The 12,591-nt window shown below is 30.3% G+C and overlaps 1 long non-coding RNA gene across 2 annotated transcripts; it reads left to right on the top strand.

Annotated features, from left to right (window-relative positions):
* The first annotated feature begins 1,008 nt into the window (after positions 1-1,008).
* LOC106368538 lies at positions 1,009-5,873 on the top strand. 2 transcript variants are annotated; one of them, XR_007339165.1, is made up of 4 exons: positions 1,009-3,443; positions 3,587-3,800; positions 3,883-4,027; positions 4,166-5,873. It is a non-coding gene; the product is annotated as an uncharacterized LOC106368538 (long non-coding RNA). The 2 variants fall into 2 exon arrangements; XR_007339164.1 differs by having other exon boundaries at positions 3,587-4,027.
* The last annotated feature ends 6,718 nt before the right edge of the window (positions 5,874-12,591 follow it).

The raw sequence follows: 12,591 nt of genomic DNA, 5'->3' as shown, positions 1-12,591 counted from the left end.
CGCAAACACACCGATTTCTAACCGCATAACCAGTCGTACAAATCTCTTAAACCCGCTAATAATCATAACCACCCGCATCCGCAAACTTCTGTAACCGCAACGCTACGTTTGAACCAGTCAGACCCTCAATCTAATAGCTCAATGACCGAAAAATAATTAGATTCAATTAAACATTAATTAAACCTTAGTTCATTACCATTAATTTGTGTGGTGAAAATAATATTTATTAAAGTATAGTATCAATATTACTGTTTCCAAATGACATAATATTTATTTATTGGACTTCATAGTCGACAGTTTGTAATATTGAAAGTAGTGGATCATTATCTTAGAAGTAGGTACAAAATTATTTTATTAGTAACATTCGTATATGACAGAATTGGATCCGAAAATTTTGGAATAAAAGTGGAAGTTACAAAATTGTTTTACCAAGGTGGTTATATGATATATTTAGATAATCAATTAGATGCAGTTATATTTTAAGTTGGACTCAACTATTATCAACTGGACATGTTTCTAATTTAATAGTATTGATAGAAAGATTTTTTTATTTAGTAAAATAATTATATGGATTGAAAAATTAAGTGATAAGAAATGTAATATATTTTTATTATTTTGAATTAAGTTATTATTTTATTCACAAAACATGTCTTTGAATTATGTTTTTGGCTACGTAATTTTCAATCGATTGAAACTAAAATTAAAAAAAAAATTTAATAAAACAAACTAAACCGAATGTTTAATCATATGCAATACCCAGTTATTTTTAATTTTTGATTTTATAATTGCACAAAGTTAATGTTGATTAAAAAATAAATAAAAATCTACATTATTATTATGGTAATATAATTAATGATGTGATTTATTATTAAAATAATATAATTAAGGAAATGGTCAAACTGAATAAAATATGGAAATACAATTAATATAATTATATTAATGAAATTATTAAAAAGACAAGATTTTATTTCTTCTTTTTATATTGATATCTATGTTTCTAAATAATTCTCATTTATATTGATATTCATGTTTGTAAACAGTACCAAAATATATATTAGTTTTAATAATATAGATAGATGTAGAAACTGGTATATTTACTAAACGTATGAAATTGTGAACTTACGAGTTAAACTTTCAGTTATCTTCTCTCCGGAGCTTAAAACATATCTGAAGTTCAGTTTTTGTTTCGTATGATCACTGGGAGCTCTCTATTTCTCTTATTTAAAGGAAATAGAAAACCCACTAATTATTTTTAATATGAAAATTTTAAATTAAAATTAAATAAAGTAAAGAAGAAACAAGAATCGTGTCTCTTTAATTAGTAAGAACTATACAAAAAGGATTCGGGAGTCCGTGACTACTGACATCCAAAATAAATAATGGATTAGTTGGCAAAAATGCCAAAAAATAATAAATAGTGAAATGATATTAAATCAAAGAATAATAATTTGGCGAATAATGTGGATATTAAATAGTGCCGTCACTTGCTCGTTTATGGTATATCAAAACAAAAACGAACAAGTGTTGTACTGTTTTTGTCAATGGGATTTTTCGTCTTTATGATGTAGCTTTCATTTAGAACGAATAACAAGAGGTTAATCAGTTTTACCCAAAAAGAGGTTATCCGCGCGAATATTCATTTTTTTTTACATTTTTTCTAAATAAATATTTATATTGTAGAAGTCATAGTATATACATTTTTAAATTGTTAAATAAAATATTTTTAACACAATAATTTTATATTTTATGTTAAAATCTGTTTTTGGAAAATTAAGTGTATCATGCACATTTAAAAAACATAATACAAAACCGTTGAAAAGATTAAACATAGAATATTTTGAAAATCAAGACCAATCACAAAATATTCAAGGATGTAATTGAGTCCTAATAGATGCTTATTACTGAAATTTTGTATAAATTAGTCTCATAATTAAATATATGAGTAATAATAAGTACATTTGAGGTAATGAGGTAAACCTGACACTTTAAATAGTAATCATCGACGGTTGAGAACAGTTTAATGACTTTCTAAAGATTTCGGAGTGCTCTAGCGGAACGTATCAGTTTGGTGGAAATACGAAGCTAATGTTGTAATGTTTGATTTAGAGAATTTTCGTTCAAACAAATTTGTGATCGTCATTTGAATTCTCATCTTTCGGGTCCATAAATGTAAGTTTATATTAAAAAATAAGTACATGAGAGAATAATGTCAAGAAAGAATTTAAGTACATGTGAGAATCTAATTTATATGTGGGACATTTGCTAAAACCAACCCAAAAATTCAAGTCAAATGTAAAAGTATACCCCACTTTCAGTCAAATGCAAAACCAACCTAAAAGAGTGGTAAAAGTACTATTTAATCCTTATGACCAAACAAAAAAAATAAATGTATTTTACATTTATATCCTTCGTAAGTCTACATATAACAGAAAGAAGTCTACATACATGTAGACTTCATACGAACTCTACCTTGTAGATTTATTATATAGTCTACATTTTAATTTGATCTAATAATTTAATTTTAAAAATGTATAAAAATATTTGTTATGAAATTTTTAGTTAACCTTTAATATAAGGGTTAATATGAGGTTTATAAATTAAAAGTTTATATAATTTAACAATTTAAGAGAATATATTGATTTGGTAACCATGTGTTAGAACATTGGTTATGGTATAGCAACAAAAGGTTCTAACATATTATGTCTATAAGGGTTAGATTCTTAGGGTTAGATTTTAGATTGAGATTTTTTTTATTAATTTAAATTTGTATATTAGTGTTGAGTAGTTTATATTTTGCAAATTTTGATATTTGATGCAATAGTTAGGATTTTTTTGATTATCAAGCAAATATTTAGAGTTTGAGATTTATGATTTAGGGTTTCGTAGACTTACAATAAAGTCTACTTCACTGTAGACGATTTTTTCTGTCTATGTTAATCGGTTTTACAAAAAATATTATTTTAAAATTAAATTTAGTTCTTTATGAATAAAAATGTGAAATCATATATTATAACTATTAAAAAAAATTTAGTAAATCATATATTAAAATTATTAAAACAATAAACTATTAAAATAGTTAAGAACAAAAGAAATTTAAATCATATATTATACTTAAAAATAATAAAAGATAAATATCAAAAAATCATAGTAGACTTATTTACAAGTCTACCAAACTGAAAATAATTTATGCTAACCAGACTTTAACCAAAATAGTTTAATTTAACCAAACTTAAACCAGGAAAATTTTAACCTAACCGGATCACGTACCCCACATATAAATACATTTTCTTTTGTGAAATTAGGTTAAAATCACAAAACCTAGCGCCGTTGCTCTTTCTCTCCGACAAGGCGATTTCCGGCACGATTTTCGGCACATTTCCAGCGGTCTTCAAGTAGTTTCCATCACCGTCCTGTCGTCGCTGCAACATCTTCCCTCTGACATGGTCTGTTTGATGTCTATTTTCAGAACTTCGTCAGAGTCATGTCGTTGTTGTTGTCGTGTCAGAGTCGTGTCGGTTGTAGTCGTTGTTGTCGATTTCGTAGCTGTTTGTTTGTTATGTAATCTTTTAATTTTCTTTTGTTTCAGATCTGGTTGGTTTCACGGCGAGCAGTGCTTCTGGTCTCAGATGTGGGAGATGTTGAAAGTATCCACCCCGAAGACAACTCATCACAATGATCTTGTAAGTTTAGCTCGTAAATATTCCCTGAACTTGATAGTTCATTATTAGAGCTTTCTGAATTTTCTAGTTTGGGTTGCACTTGCAGGTTAGCTTCTCAGCTCTTGGCATGGCTCGGTCTTGGTAGGTTTCACTTTACGTTTCTCTTAATCTGAAAAGCACAAAAAAATTTGAAACTGTTTTTGTTTGTTTGTTTCTTTAACAGACGTTTAAGAGAGATTCTCCACTGGTTGTAGACATGACAACATCAATCCTGAAACTCTGAGACGAGAAAATTGCAAGACGGGTGGAAGCTTTGTATCCGAGTATGCAGACCATGTATATATACTTCTCAAATGCAGCACATGAAGGTATGCGATTTCATTGCTACGAAAATTAGTGCAAATAACTGTTGTTGTGGCTGGCTTAACACGGCCTATGCTGAGGTCTAAGGTAGTATCCTGAGCAATTTCGTTGGGAATGATGCCTAATATGTAACCGTGCTACAGGATATTGCTGGTACTTTGGCGGCAGAAGATGCTGGCCAAGTGGCTAAGCTTCGATCAGTTCTGGAGTCCGTTGACCACAAAAGAAGAAAGGTACATCATCTCTCTTGTAAATAAATGATAAAGTTCTGAGGTTACTTTGATTGTTTTTGTATAGGTGTTCTTATGCTCATGAATTTAGTCTACTCTGTTTATCAGATTTTACAACAAATGAGAGGTGATGCACACTTGCTTAACTTGGAAGAAGGCAGTCCTCCTATTCAACCCAAGTTCTTCAGCCCCATTCATCATAAAATGTGGAGGTAACACCAACTCAGAGCTAGTGATCAAGGCTGATGCACGCGTTCAAGAGCCCAAAGGGAGGTGAACTTGAAAGAGTTATCCCAAGAGCTTCTGTTTTAGTAAAGCATGAGCTACTCAAGGCTCTACAATTTGGCGCATTGTGATCTTATATATTATTTTCGGCCACTGGCCAAATTTGGCGCATTTATGCTACCTTTGGGGTCCATATCCATTGTCTGTATGTAACTTCACTTTGTATATTGCTATCATTCACAGATCAATAATTGTTTACTTTCACAGCCAGTTTTTGAATTGCTTCTCAAGTGTTAGATGATAACAAAATCTAGTTGCAGTAATAGTGTGATTATAAAATGGATGCCACCATTTAAACACACGTTATACATAAGATGTGAATCCATTGTGTTTAGCAGTAAGGGTCTAAGACTTAAGTTCATGAAACCACCACAAAGAGTTTTTCACCATTGATTCTTTGCAAAAGAAAAATTAAAGAAATAGATTGTAGTATACACTTACTAATTAACAACATATCAAAACCAAAATTTCATGTTTGATAAAATTATAAAAGTAGACTTACAAAAACGTCTACACTTATTAGCTAACTACATAATCAAATAAAAAAAGTGATAGTTTCATAATTATAAAAGATTATCTTTTGAAAATAGTTCAAAACCATTAGGATTAACTAACACACAATATCAAACAATAAAATCTTAAAAATACTTAATGAATAATACACAAATTCACTTTATATAGATTTTTGGACGTAGACTTCATATTTCGTCTTACATGCATAGACTGTCATGTAGGTCAACTATTTGGGTTAGTTTTTGCAATTGTAAAATTCACGGGTTATTATTTGTATTTAAATAAAATTTGTGATTTTATATTTGTAGACTTTATTTTCAGTCTACATTTTTAAAATGTTAGTTTTTACAGTTGACCAGAATTCACATAAAATTTGAATTTCAAAAGTAGACTTCATATATAGTCTACATTTTTAATTTTCTTGGAATAGGTTAGTTTTTGCAATTGACCAAGTTTGACTTTCCATGAGTAAATTGAAATTAACGTCTACACATGTGTAGACTTCACATAAAGTCTACTCTCAAATCCGACAGGTTAGTTTTGCATTTGACCAAAATAAAAAAGTAGACTTCATATGCAGTATATGTTTTTTTTTCCGAGAAGAGTAGACTGAATATGAAGTCTACATTTCTTTTTTCTTTCGGTCAATTTTTTAACATTTTAGTCAAATACAAAAATAACCTATTCAACGAAGTCAAAGTTTTGGTCAAATGCAAAACTAACATTTTGTAGATTTCCTTAATAATCTCCAGAATATAGACTGCTAATGAAGTCTACTTTGAAAAGTCAAAAGTTCAGTCAAATGCAAAACTAACCTCTTTTACGTAGACCTCTTAGTAAGTTTACCTATTTTTTTGTTTTTGTTTTCAAAGGAAAAGATGTAGACTTCTAAGGAAGTCTTCTTTACAAAAAAATTATTTTGGTCAATTGCAAAACTAACCTAAACATTGACAAGTAGACCGCATCGTAAGTCTACGCCACTGTGTAGACATACAAAACAGTCTACAATCGTGACACAGATCTGAAAAATGACGAAAACCATGTAAACAGTTACCTTTTTCTGGTGCAAAGCACGTTTCCACCCTTTTCCACTATCCAAGCTCCAAATATGAGCAAAAAATAGCATCTTTGATGATTCACAACTGAATAAACTCGAAAATATGAAAGTTGTGCTTATGAAAATGAAATCTATGAGAGATTTTTAGATGAAAATGGAGAGAAAATGAGATGAAATGTAGATTTGTTGGTTTAGAAAGAGAAAAAAGTGGTTAGAAATTGAGTTCTTGAGCTTTTATAAGCTCAAAAATGATAGTTCATGGTGGTTGCAAAATTGATGATAATGGCATTGTTGTAAATAAGAAGAAATGTTTAGGGTGTAATTGGTTTTTGGTCATTTTCGAAATAATTAAAAAATTAAATAATAATGGCAATTTTGTAAATATTTCAAAAACATAAGGATAGTTTGGAAAATTCATTGATGAATAGTAATGGCAAAAAAAGGGGGTTAGTTTTAGGTTTGACTTGAAAATATGGGTTGGTTTTGAAAAACTCCCTTTATATGTATTGTTTAATGTATATTGATTATGGAGACAGATCTTTGATTTAATTATTCAGTCTCCATTATACATGTATAATATATGTCAAATAATCATGTATAAACTATACACGAACTAACCCCGACTGCATGTGCCGAATATTGTATTCATGTACTAATACTAATTTGAATTTTATATAAAAAATACTGCTTTGCCACTATTACAGAAAAATAGAGAGATAAATTATCTTTGACCAAAAAGAGAGATAATGTCTCAATTATGTTCTTACCAAAATTAATATTAAAAAATAAATAATAGAAGAGAGAAGAGAGAACATGTTCTAGTACTAATACTACACTTGTTTTGATTTAATTGGTTCAATTCTTTTTTATTCATCAAATATTAATTAATTAAATAAATAGTTAATGTATGTTAGTATAATAATTGAGAGAGACACACTTTGAGAACTTTATTGTCCATGATGCTCTAAGAGTACCTCACATAGATAATAGAATAATATAATTAAGTTTTATAATTAAATGCCAAAATAAAATAAAAGTGAGGCAATAGAAAAGTGTTAAGCATTTTTCTTTAGATAACATATATTTTGAAAATTTTCATAATTATTTTAGTTATTATATTTACTGTACAATGTATAATGTTTATATATAATTTTTTTAATGTAATGGCTATTTTTGAATTATTTTGTTACTTAAAAAGCTGATATAACCATTATTTAGTAAATAAAATAATCTGTTAATTTAATTGATTTATTATTGATTGAAATGTTTTGTAGTATTTAAACTTGCAAAAATAAGTTCTATTTATGGTCTTTGTTTTATAAATTATTTGAATTTTCTAATTATTTAATTTATCTAAATCATTTGAAAGAAAATTATTAAGAATTATAAAAAAGATGAGTTCTAATATCTTATATTCTTTGGACACAAGATTAATTATACTATTGTTTTGGAAACATGGATATTAGTATATAAAGAAGTAGGCCTGATCATTTTACCCGAACCCAAAGATCCGACCCAAAACTGACCCAAAAATACAGGTTTGACCGAGAATTTTACCCTATCAGGTCTAGCGATGGAAGACCCGTAGGTAGCAGGTTCGGGTCGAGAAATGACCTGGGACCCGATGGAGTATTTTTGGAACTGATATTTTTTAGACTTAATGACTTATTCTACAACCTGATGCACCTTTTATAATTCCCCTTGTAAACTTAATGACTTATCGAACCTGTATGATTTGAATATTTGGTGTACTGCAGGTTTTCATATTGTTTTTTGTCATGGTTATTTCAGTTTTGAAATGGCTATGGTTTTGTGTTCAGCTGATATGCAGGTTGATGGGTAAAAATAAGATCCAAAGCTCACATTTTAGACCCGAAAATGCGTGAAACCGACCCGAAATAACATGAACCAATCCTAAATACGTGATATTTACCAAAAAAATGGATCCAAAATATCAGGAACCAAACAGACACCATAAAGATCCAAAAAAATCAAGGTATTAAGGGGTCTGAGACAAGTGGACCCGACAAGACCCGACCCGGAATCGATCCAAAAAATTATAAGTACCTAGTTAGGTCAAAATTTCCAGGAACCAAAGGATCCGGACCTGACAAGATCTGATCCGAACCCGACCCGAGGACCCGGATACTCAGGCCAAGAAAAAGTATATTGTTTGGAAACATGGATAGTAGTATTAATAAAAGAATATTAGTAATTTAATGTAGGTTTAACAATTAAGTAGAAATGTGTATTTAATTTAAAAAATTACAAAATGAAGGTTAGGTCCAACATAGTGTTTATGCTTTAATAATATAGATACAAGTAACAATAGTATAATGCTAATCTCAATTTTATTATTAAAAAAATTAAGAAATTTATAAATTTATTTTAAATAGACATAATGGCCACTTAAAAGATTTTATTTATAGAAACCCCAAATTTTATTAAAATATTAACGTTAAACTGGTTAAATATTGAGAAATTGCCTTAGATAACCCTATACCAATTTTTTCTTTCCAATCTAGACTTTAAGACTCAATGTCACAAAAATGTTTCATTTAAGATGGTAAATTACCTTTTTATCCTTTTCATTAATTCCTCAATTACATTTAAAAAAAAAATTGAATCAACAATTATTCAATCGCCGTTGTCTTCAACTCCTTCATCTCACCGTCATTAGCTTCGGCGTCATTCTCCTTCATCGTCTCCTAGATCAGCCGCCATCGTCTGTCATCTCTGCCATCGTCGTTCCTTAGCTTTGCGACAATCGCTCTCAACTCCGTCAAAAGTCAGTTTCGACGATCTCTATCAGCTCCGTCGTTGACGGTCTCCCTCATTTTCACCGTCGACGATCTCCCTCAACTCCACCATCAAAGATCTCTCTCAGTTTCATTGTATCTTATTCTCATCGTCATCAAGGTATATCATATTTATCGTCCTCTTCGTTGATTATTTTGTTTTAAATTTCTTTTCAAATCAGGATATCAGGTAGAGAGGATTTACCCAGATAGGGCACGACCACCCCCTCTGATTGGTCCCACGGTTGACGTAGTGAAAGTTTTTTGCTGGAAAATACGGTGTCCACCAAAGTTGAAACATTTCCTCTGGCAACTCGTAACAGGATATATAGCAGTTAAGAAAAATTTACAAGGGAGAGGGATTCAAGGAGATATCTGCTGTGCCAGGTGTGGAGCTGACGAGGAATCGATAACTCATGTTTTTTTCGAATGTCCTCCAGCGATTACCGTCGAACCCAAATGCTTTTCCAACAAAGTCTCTTTTCACAAATATGAATCATCTCTTCTGGAGAGTTCTACCACAAATGGAGGATCACCAGTTTGCCTGGATTCTATGGTACATATGGAAAGGTCGTAATAACAAAGTCTTTAGTAATTTGGATATTGACTCCATGGATACGCTCAAGTTGGCAGAAACCGAATCTACACTCTGGGCGGAGGCTCAGGTTTTAAACGAGCAGCGAACAAAACCACGAACTGTGGTTACGTCTTTGCCGACAATTCCGGGTAGATGGTGTTTTACAGATGGTTTTTGGAAAGATGGTGATATCTTTTCCGGGCAAGGATGGCTTAGTACGCTAGCAGGTTTTGATGGTTTATTGGGGGCGAGGAATGTTCGGGCTAGCCTCTCTCCTCTTCATGCAGAGATGGAAGCGCTACTCTGGGCAATGGAATGTATGAGAAACCTACGTTACTTTCAGGTTACATTTGCAACGGATTGTTCTCAATTGATGAAGATGGTTTCAGAACCAAAAGAATGTCCAGCTTTTGCAGATTATTTGGAAGATTACAAGACCCTGACAGAGAGTTTCACACGATCAGAAATTATCCATGTTCCACGAACGCTTAACACTATGGTGGATAGTCTAGCCCGTAGAGCTAGGATGCAACCGTCTTAAGTTGTTCACATGGATGCAGATCACCCAGTTTGGTTTACAGAGTCAATATGAGTTTGTAAAAGTCGACGAACAAAAAAAAATCATTTAGGAAGATTTTCAATTAGATTAGTTAGGCTGTTTACGAATTAACATAACGATGATTAACTAACATGGATGCATTTTGTGATTTTTTTTCAATTTATAGTAATTATGTTATTAGGAAAGCTATTATGAACCATTTCTCTTTGTAGCGAGTAACATGTGTTTATTTGTAGCTAATTACATCTGCTTATATATAGATCAATGTTCTCTACTCATATAAAATGAACTCTATTTAGTGACTTTTGTACCTAATGAATTTGCTCATAGAGTTTGACTATAGCCAATTAATTTTGTTTGTTTGTAGATCAATGTTCTCTGTTTGATATGTGTTCTCAGTTTTGTAGACAATAAACTATATTTAATGATCTCTATTACCAATGAAATTTCTTATAGATTTTGATTATGTTGATTTGGTTTGCTTGTTTCGGAAGATTTAGTTCTAATTTAGGATTAGCCATCCTGAATAAGGATTGCCTTACATTTCCTTACACGCTTTTTGAACTGTTTTGGAAGATTTATTTCAAATTTAGGATAGCCATCCAGAACAAGAATTGTCTTAATAATGTCTTACACGCTTTTTGAATTGTTTTGAAATATTTAGTTTAAATCTCTTTGATTCACAGCTGGTTGATCTTTTTGAGATTTGGTTTTGATCTTTTTAACAGGTTTTCAAAATATGGTTGAATTTTTTTTGTGTTTGTGGAGGATGGAGTTAAAAGGATACTTTCCAGTGGGAGTTCTATGTGGATAAGAACATGACTGCACCGTTTATTCACTTAGAATAAGATCTTTAATATGAAAATTTGCTTAAAATGGTTTCGGAAGATTTCAGTATTCAAGAGGAAGATATAACTTTTGAGCTATGAAATCTCTTTGGACGTTAAAAGTATGGTTGAAGATGTACCCCCAATCTTCATAAGAACTTTCATCGGCAAGACTAAGTGATTTGATGGAATCCGTTGCTTGTGTGTAAAGGTTTGTTGTTTTATATCAATTAAGCACTATTCATGATAGCTTTCCTAATTATGTACTAAACTTAAAAAAAAAAAAGAATTAGAATTCCGCAGGTTCTTTCTGATTCACATAGCTGTAACAAGCAAGCTACTAATACATGTGCTTCTTCAGTTCTCTTGATTGCTTCTTGAGTTCGTTCAATACTTGTCTAAGTACTTTGGAATACTTCTTAACTATGTTAGAATATATCTTGAATACTTGTCTAAGAATTTTTATTTTTCAAAATTAGACAACTTCATTTGATTCGTACCAATATATTGTACAAATCCTTAATTTTGGATAAACACATGACATATATAATTGAGACTTTTCTTATATGCACTCAAAATATGTTCTGGAAACTCATCCTAAGTATGTTACATGTTATCCTATATACGGTATATCCTAAAATTGATTAATTTTTATTTTTCAAATTTAGACAACTTCATTTGAGTCTTACCAATATGGTGTACAAATCCTTAATTTTGGCTAAACACATGACATATATAACTGAGACTTTACTTATATGCACTCAAAAAATGTTCTGGAAACCCATCTTAAATATGTTACATAATATCTAAATACAGTATATACTAAAAATGTGATTAATCTTTAGTTTTCAAAATTAGACAACTTCATTTGATTCTTACCAATATCGTGTACAAATCCTTAATTCTGGCGAAATACATGACATATAAAATTGAGACTTTGTTTGTATTCACTCAAAATATGTTCTGAAAACTCATCCTAAATATGTTGCATGTTCCTAAATACAGTATATCCTAAAAATTTGATTTTTTTTTTCAAAATTAGACAACTTCATTTGATTCTTACTAATATGGTCTACAAATCCTTAATTTTGGCTAAACACATGACATATATAACTGAGACTTTGCTTATATGCACTTAAAATATGCCCTAGAAACCCATCCTAAATATGTTACATGCTATCCTAAATATGGTATATACTAAAAATGTGATTAATTTTTATTTTTCAAAATTAGACAATTTCATTTGATTCTTGCCAATATGGTGTACAAATCCTTAATTCTGGCTAAATACATGACATATATAATTGAGACTTTGCTTGTATGCACTCAAAATATGTTTTAGAAACACATCCTAAATATGTTACATGCTATCCTAAATATGGTATATCCTAATTTTTTTTTTCAAAATTAGACAAATTCATTTGATTCTTACCAATATGGTACAAATCCTTAATTTTGGCTAAACACATGACATATATAATTGAGGCTTTGCTTATATGCACTCAAAATATGTTTTGGAAACCCATCCTAAATATGTTACATGATATTCTAAATATGCTATATAAGTACGTACGTTTGTCAATATATTCATTTATATTTGACTAAACCACTATTGTACTCTACTTAAACCGTATATCCACCCGTGTTTGATTCTATTCGGAATCCAGACATTTTTAATTAAATAGATAATGCTTGTGTATATAATTTTAAATAGTTAGTCCAA

Source organism: Brassica napus, chromosome A4 (assembly GCF_020379485.1).
Source record: "Brassica napus cultivar Da-Ae chromosome A4, Da-Ae, whole genome shotgun sequence".
Lineage (NCBI taxonomy): Eukaryota > Viridiplantae > Streptophyta > Magnoliopsida > Brassicales > Brassicaceae > Brassica > Brassica napus.
The sequence above is the reverse complement of the archived record's forward strand: the minus strand, read 5'-3'. Positions and strand labels throughout refer to the sequence as shown.